Source organism: Camelina sativa, chromosome 14 (assembly GCF_030686135.1).
Source record: "Camelina sativa cultivar CO46 ecotype springtype chromosome 14, ASM3068613v1".
In the NCBI taxonomy this organism is placed as follows: Eukaryota; Viridiplantae; Streptophyta; class Magnoliopsida; order Brassicales; family Brassicaceae; genus Camelina; species Camelina sativa.
The window spans coordinates 28,000,788-28,009,506 of NC_141893.1; the positions used below are offsets into that span (position 1 = coordinate 28,000,788).

General features: G+C 43.3%; 1 non-coding gene across 1 annotated transcript; it reads left to right on the forward strand.

The window, feature by feature from the left end:
- Positions 1 to 3,827: 3,827 nt before the first annotated feature.
- LOC147928716 (small nucleolar RNA R71) lies at positions 3,828 to 3,934 on the forward strand. The gene has a single exon (XR_015581099.1). It is a non-coding gene; the product is annotated as a small nucleolar RNA R71 (small nucleolar RNA).
- The last annotated feature ends 4,785 nt before the right edge of the window (positions 3,935 to 8,719 follow it).

Here is an 8,719-nt window from a genome sequence, read left to right on the forward strand (position 1 = left end):
CCTCTCATAGGCCAAAAATCTCGCTAGAACGAGGTAGTCCGCATCCAGCCACCTTGGTTCGTGAACAATTCCCTTCAAGGGCACATCACATGCCACTAAGATTGGTGTGACTAGTCCCCCAATAGAGATCTCTCCGCCTCCTTCTCTCCTTTTCACGGCCCACGATATCAAGTACAGGAATTGATCGAGTAGCACAAACAACATACTAGTATCAGCAACATCTCCTACTAGCGGTGTTCCATCCCTAGCACTATCCAAAACTCCACACAGTGCAACATATAACAACTGAAGCTCATGGTCGTTCACATTCCCAGTCTCTTTTCTAGAAAAAAGAGTGCATGCGAGGGACTTGTGAAAATACCTCAAGACAGGGCTCCTTATTTGAGCGGATTTGGAGCTTGTGGACTTGTAGGGGTGCTTTTCTCTTATTGTCAGCCATAGGGACCTCATCTCCTCCTTGATGACCTCCATACCTTCTCCACTACCAGCTTTGAAGCCGTATAGCTTCTCCATCTCCTTGAAAGTGAGCCGGTATTCCTTGTTCCTAACGGAGAAGGTGATGAACCCGATCCCCCCATCGGGTAGTAGGGTCGGGTGGTACTCGAAATAGTGCAGCTTCAAGGTTGAAAGGAAGTGGACCGTCTCCTCCTTATATGCTTCTAGATGGGTTCACATCATATTGCCCAGGTGGCACATATCGAACAGAAATTCTACATCTTTAGCGATGCCCAATTGCTTCATGGTCTCACGATGAGGGTATCAGGTACCAACAAAGCTCATCTTCCGGAAGACCTTGAATAGTCTCGCCGGAGTGTCTACTTCCTTTTGCTTCAGCCTCCGCGAGGCTTGGCGGGTCCTCTCTCTTAGCTCCTCTTCTCTTTCTTTTTCCTCCTCGGCGTGTTGATCTTCTTCCTCAACCGCTCTCCCAACTATCTTCTCAGCCTTCTCCGAAGCCGGTCTCTTCCCCCTTGCAATTGCGGCTCTGCTCCTTGATCGAGAGTTTTGGATCTCCCCTTGTTCTTCTCCTCCAGCATCAGAATCGACCTCCATAGGATTGGTAAGAGTTTTTTCCGACGTAGACAGGTCCCTACGTCGAAGAGAACGGCGGACAGCACTCGCCATTGGACTCGGTGAGCGAACTCGGTGGCCTACTCGATCGGTTACACGTGCATCAGGTCGGGTGGTGGATCGAGTTGTGCATCGGGTTGGGGAGGCTAAACGTCCACCCAACGGTTGGGAATGTGGAATGTTTCCTCTTCCATGAGATGCTCAAACTTTGGCGGCATCTCCTCCGGTTGTAGCAGCGGCGGAGGTGGTTCTTCTTCCCTTCCTTTGGTAGGTTCTAGCGGTTGGCTCCATGTCGATTCCTTGAGAAGAAAAAGAAAGGCTAGTTCTTGAGGTTAATAGGGTTAGTCTTCCAAAGAAAATTGAATAAGCTTGGAATCGAGAGAGAAGAATAGAAACTTATGAAAACGAAAAGCTTTAGAGTTTAGGAGAATCTTATCAGTGATGAAGAGGGAGAAGGGTTCGACTCCCTTAAATAGGCTAGGGTTTCGGTTGGTGGGCTTCACCGAGAGTGGGCTTCCTTGCTGCATTCGGACTTCACTTGCTACCTGAGCAGAGACACGATCAGGCGCGTCGAGTACGGTGTCGGGTTGATCCTCGGGTTTACCAATTCCCTCTTTCCAATTTTCGGTTTTTTTTTTCTTTTTCTTTTTCTTTTTTTTTTTTATAAAATTGCGAAAGGAGAAAAATTAAATAAAAGCAAATAAAGCAAATAAACTAAAATTAAAAGATACCTTTGGGACTTCCTCCCAAGTGAGCTTGTTTAAAGTCACTAAGCTTGACTCTTCATGCTCCTTAAGCATGGGGTTCAAGTGGAAGAGGTTCTGGAATCCTCTCCACTACAGCAGGCTGGTTCAAATGATCTTCCAGATTTTGTCCAGGTTCCATGGCAATTGTGGTTTTGACCTCTTCAACACGTAGCATTTTCCTTTGTTTGGTCCTGGTGGAAAAAGCTTGACCATCAATGGTTGGCCTCTTAACCCCTTTCTTCACATCAAACTCCATCTTGAAGTGTTCACCATGCTCTATCTTGATATTGTCTTGTTTCGCTTCGATCACAGCACCAACTGTTGCCAAGAATGGTCTTCCTAGAATCAGTGGATCTTCTGGTTCCCTATCCATATCCAGGATCATGAAGTCGGTAGGCACTTCCAGTCTCCCAATCCTTAGAGGCAGATTCTCCAGAATGCCAATCGGATGTCTCACCGTTATATCGTCTAGAACCAAATACAATTTACTTGGTTTGAAATCAGTGAATCCCAGCTTGTTAGCAACTGAAAGCGGCATAATGCTGATCGAAGCTCCAAGGTCACACAAACAACTCTTGAAGATCTGAAGTCCTATCGAACACGACAAGGTGAAAGAGCCAGGATCTTCAAGTTTTTCCTCAATTCTCACCTCAGGATCCAAGCAAACTCCACTTCTCATGATTTCAAAACCGATCTCCTTGACAGCTTCCTTAACCTCATCCTCCAATTGAGCTGCTTCCTTGGCAGCTTTCTTCTGAAGCTCGTGTGGGGGCAACAACTTAGGTGGTGGAGCTTTGCGCTTAGCCATTCGCTCTGCAAGCGCCTCCAGCTGAATGTCAAGTGCAGCATTGAACCTTTCCTCCAACTCCCCTCCTACCAGCGCAGGTGGTTGAGGCTGATCTACCTTCTCAACATCTACTCGATGCATCATCCGATCAACACCATCGTGTAGGTCATCGGGTTCCACTTCGGGTTGTTCTTCAGTTTATGATTCTCGAACCAGTGCTCGATCATCAACTCGATTCAGTCTCTTCGGGTGAAGGCTCGGGTTCATACTCGGATATATAGTATTTGGCCTCATTTTTCATTTGGTTTTCCACATCCTCCCCATCTTGATCATCACTGTCCCAAGTGAGGTAATCCTCGTAGTCATCATCCAGGAAAATGGCCTGGGCAGTCGCATAATCTTTGGGGTTTTGAACAGCTTTACCTGGCAGTTGATTGATCTTTGGTGCGGGTTGGTTGTTATGGTGGCCTTATAGGTATCGAACCTTTGTGTTGAGTGATTCGTACTTTGCGTTGAGGTCATTGTATCCTGAGTCGATTTTGTTGCTCATTTCCGCGAACCGTTTCGCGATGTCCATAGAAGCTGTAGCATGTTGCTGAATCATCTGCTGAATAAGACCGCGTAAATCAGCTTCCAGTGATTGGTTTAGTGGACCTTGTTGTTGTTGGAATCCAGGTGGGTGGTTGTAGGTTCCTGAGTACTGTTTCTTAGGTGCATATCCTTGGTTGTACTGGACAAAAGGCTTCTGTTGAGTCTTGTTCCCTTGAACTGCAGATGGGTAGGTTTGGTCTTGAGGATTCGCGACATTCAGGTTCCGATAAGATAGATTCGGATTCGGCTTGAAATTGTTGTACCCTCTGTTGTAACCTCCTTGGTTGTTGTTGTAGTTAACATCCTCTAGCTGCATAGTATCCTCATCTTGTTGTAGAAACTGCTCTTCCTCTGATATAGCATGAACATGCTTCTGCTAGTTGAGGAGCTGATCGAACTTGTCATTGAGGGCTTTCATGTCCCTCTTGTACTTGGCATCTTCCTCTCTGGTAGATCGCACAGAGCGATCATAATCCTCATTGTAGTTGCCATAAGATTGAGCCAAGTTCTCCACTAGGTCCCAACCTTCATCAACATCCATGTTGAGGAAGTTACCATGACTTGCGGTGTCCAGCAACATCCATATCTTGGGGACCACTCCTCTGTATAGTGTGCTCAGCAATGAAGCATTACTGAAACAGTGATGTGGACATCGAGTAGTGTACCCCTTGAAATGTTCCCAAGCTTCATTGAACGTTTCGTTGTTCTTTTGTACAAAGCTGGAAATTTCATTTCACAGCCTTGCGGTTCTGGAGTTTGAGAAGAATTTGGCTAGGAATTCCTTCTTGCACGCTTCCCAAGTGATGATGGACTCCTTAGGGAGCGATTTCTCCCAGATGTGTGCTTTATCTCCCAAAGAGAATGGGAAAAGCCTGAGCTTGAATCCATCTTCACTGACTCCATTTATCTTAGTTAGGCTATAGAGCCTATCAAATTGATCCAGATGATCCAATGGGTCCTCCATTGGTAGTCCATGAAACTTGTTGCTCTGTATCATCTGGATGAGACTACTCTTGATCTCAAAATTATTGTTCTGCATAGCTGGTGGCATAATGCCATTCTTCTGAGTGTGAGTAGTCGGAGCATCTCCTGCTCCTATGTTGGTCCTTGCTTGAGGAGCTGGTGGACCGTTCTGATTATTCATCGTCTCCTCAATGATTGCTGGTTCTGGTTGAGCTTGTTGTTGTCTGAGTAGCCGAGGTCGGTCGATGTTGTAGATGAAAGGACTCAGGTTCTAGTTATCCTTGGATCGTGTTTGCATGCACAGGTAAGTATCCGAGTGAGTACACGAGGATCAACTCGATCCAGGTGATCGAGTGACGGGTCGGGTGGGTGCTCGGGTTGTACCTGAGATTCAAAACAAACAAAAGCGAAAGCAAATAGGTCAGTATCTGAAACAAATATGAACAAACGAACTTGATCTAGCAAGTCCTGAAATCCTAAACGTAGCAAAATTAAAACAACCAAATGGCAACGGCGCCAAATTGATAGACAGGTTTTCACCCAGGGTATCAATCCCCTATGCAGTTGTAGTACAAAGGGTTATCAATCCAAATGGTTGTGTATTGCTAGCAGGAAGGATATGATCAGTACAATACAAGTCAAGCCAAGCAATTAAGGTTTGGGTTCTAACAGTCCTAATATAAACAAAGTAAAAGAATATAGACAAGTAAACCACACGACCTAAGCACTCGATGCAAGCAATCGAGTACATGATCGAGTGGGGTGATCGAGTATGCAAGTAAGATATGAACAGCTCGAGGTATTACTCGATGCAGGTTATCGTGTACCTGATCGGGTAAGTGGTCGAGTAAGTAAAGAAAATGCAAGAAATGAAATACGAAAGTTCCTAAGGATGGGGTAATCGAATCCAAAGTGTTCTAGACCAGCACGGATGCCTTACATGCCTCAAGCAATTATTTCCTAGACAATGAACCTCTAAAACCTTGTTACCACACTTTCGCACTAGGAACAATCAACCTTGAACACACTACTACACTGTCACACTAGCAATATGAACAAGCAGGCATTAAGAACAATTCATTTCTGTCAGTAGACTTAAACTCATCTGATTTTGTCACTCAGAGCTATGTAAACCTCTAGCATTGACCTAATCAAGCATTTTATCTACTCCTTTCGGCCTGTAGCATTGTAAACGCCATAGATCTAATCTCAACCTTTCGGTCTGTTGACAGCATTAAGAACATCAACCTAGAAGGAAATCTATCAATCATCACAATCAACTAAAGCATCCTAACCGATCAAGAACACCTAATCATCTATCCCATCCCTAGAAACTTTGTTACACTACTCGGACATAGAAACGAATAACAAAGCAATCAAAATAAATGAAAATGACATTGTATTAAAAAGATAGAGTAGAGTAGGAAGAGTATGGGATAAAGATCTAAGAAAACTACAAAGTAAAAATGCAAAACAAGAAGAAAAATGTTGAGTCGCTCAGTTCTCTCACGGAACCTCTCACTCTCTGGTTTGAGGGTCTGTGGCGTGCTCCTTTGCGAGCTAGGGAAAGAGGGGGTTTATATATGGAAACCCATTTGACCTAGCTTCCCAGACTTGCCCGATGGTCTACTCGATGGGGTACACGAGGGTGAAGTCGGGTAACTCCTCGGGTGGATCTTCGGGTTGCTCTTCGCGCTCTTGGATCCTCCTCGATCATGCTGGGGTTCGAACTTGTTCTTGTTGCTCGATGGCTCCTTTGGGTACATGCTCGAGTTATCCTTGTTTTTCCCCATTTTTGGCTCTTTAGCACCTGTTTTCATCCAATATATGCAAATGCAGAAATGCAACACCCTAAATGCTCTAAAAGTTGATTCTTAAAGTAAATAACATAAAAATGCTAAGTTAAAGGTATGAACAATGCAAAATATGGACAAAAAAGGATGCTAAAAACATGTAAATTAGAGAGTTATCACCGCTGCTCCTGACCGTGCACTGTCTGATGTTCATATATTTTACCCTGTTTTCCCTTAATATATTCAAATTTTTTGCATCTTTTGTTATCCATTTTGACCATTATTGCATAGCTTTAGGACTGTTCTTGCATTAGAGTTTAGTTGCATTGCATTTGCATTTTTTCATGCATAAACAGGTGATTATGGAGCTTAAGGAGCATGGAAGCAATGTTGAGGAGAAGTGAAGCAATCATGAGGAGAAAGCAAGAGAGCTAAGGCTGAAGAACCAAGGTCCGGAGTCCAACTCGACTGCCCACTCGACCAGACACTCGACCGTGTGCTGAGAGGGACTCGACCGAGTGGGACGAGCACAAGACGAGCCAACTCGACCGGTCACTCGACCGAGCACCAGGTCGAGTTGGTCGAGCCGCTTGGCTATTTTGTCTTTTAGCGTTTTTAGGGCTTCCACTACTTTTTCTATATAAGGGCTTGTACCTGCAGCCACCAAAGAGGCCAGCTTTTTAGAGAGTCAAAAACCTAGTTTTTACCTTTTTGGGAATTATTCCTTTTGCACTTTTATTTTCTTAAGATCTTGTACTTCTTTTAAAAGGAAAAAAAAGACTAAATTCTTCAATATTGTTGGTTTCATAACTTTCAGAATATTGAGAATTTGAGTTTGATTCTTTCTTTAATATTGTAGATCTTTGCTTTACCTATCTAATCATGCAAGTTTCATCATTTTATGGGTTTATGATTTTGATGTTCATCATGTATGCTTGTGAGTAGTTGCTTAGGATCTTGAGGATGGGTTAGGCTGGGTTGTGTTTGAGGTTTGTTTGATTTGGTCAAGCTTGATTGTTGTAGATCTCTTCTAGGCTAGATGTTCTTAATGCTGATCCTATATCTGAGAGGGTAGGATCTGATTTCAAGCCTCTTAGCATCACACCAATGTCTAAGGAGCATAGATAAGGCTAGATTTAGAGACTATCATTAGGCTTGCTAAGAGATTAGAAGTCTTGTTTGATTTTTGACATATTGCTTAATGCCTTCTTGTGTAGATTCTTTACTTTGTGAGAACAAGTCTAGAGATGCATGAGTTTGACTGTTTCTTGCCATGAGAGTGGATTAAACATGTCTTAGAAATATATGTCTAGAGATTAGCTCAAGTTGTTTGAGATTTGTTGAGCAAGTTAGATGAACTCAATCATAGTCCAGCCCATGAATCCCTCCTCAAGACCTTTCTTGTTTATTGATTTCTTAGCTTAAATCCTGTTGTTTGATCGTTGTTTGATTCGTTTTGGTATTGCTCTGTTTTTCTTGTGTTGCTCTGTTTTGCGTATTTGTCCAGCTCGACCCTGCACTCGATCTACACTCGATCGAGTGCTTGCTCGAGTTACAACCCAGAACTTGTGTTTATGATTTATATTTGTCCTGTTTCATTCTAGTTGCATTTCTGTTGCATTCATTTAGTATCATGTTCATTACTTATCTTGCATTAGTTCAATACTTGCATTTCCATAGTTTCTATTTTTGTTTGTCATAATCATTCTGTTCTTGTAGTTTTACTTTCTGCACTTTCCATTTCATCATAGGATTGTTAGTGACAAACAACCTTTACATCTGGCTTGACTTAGACTCATATGCACATCTTGATTGTTCACAAACACTCAGATTGGATTGACACCTCTTATACTACAACTGCATAAGGGGAATTGAAACACCCTGCCATCCATTCATTCATAAGTCATCATTCCATACATCATTCACCCACAGCACAAAAAATTATGTGTTTCAATTTGGCGCTGTTGCCCATTTGAGTTTGTTTTGTGACATTTAGGATCATTATTAGTCTAAGATTAAGTTCGTTCACACACTTGTGAAGTTATTGTACTTGAATCTTCTTTTGCTTGGCTGTCTTGAGTTTCAGGTACCCACTCGACCACCCACTCGACCACCACTCGACCGAGTAGTGATCAAGCACTTGATCGAGTCAGAAGCCGGATACAAATAGCCATTACTGCCCAGTCGACTCGACCACCCACTCGAGCCTGCGCTCGACCGTGTACCTGTTCGAGTCTGTACTCGAGTTTGTTGATGCACACAAGGTCAAAAGGCAAAGACAATCTTCAAAGGCCTATTGACAACATCGACAGGCTACAACAGGGTTTGAGACATAAGCAAAAAAGAGTAGTTCAGGAACAAGAACAACAAGTGCTAATGGAGCAACAAGATCAACAAGCTCCAAGGGCAAGGAACATTGGTGCTGGGGATGCACCTAACACACACAACCAAAGAGCTGGTATTGTGCCTCCTGCAGTTGCCAATAATAATTATGAAATCAAGAGTGGATTGATCTCAATGATACAAGCCAACAAATTTCATGGGTTGCCAATGGAGGATCCTCTAGATCACCTTGATGAGTTTGACAGAATATGTGGACTCACAAAAATCAATGGAGTAAGTGAAGATGGCTTCAAGTTAAGGTTATTCCCATTTTCCCTTGGAGACAAAGCTCATCTATGGGAGAAGACTCTTCCTACTGGAGCAATAACCACATGGATGCATGCAAGAATGCTTTTCTGGCCAAGTTCTTCTCCAATGCAAGGACTGCT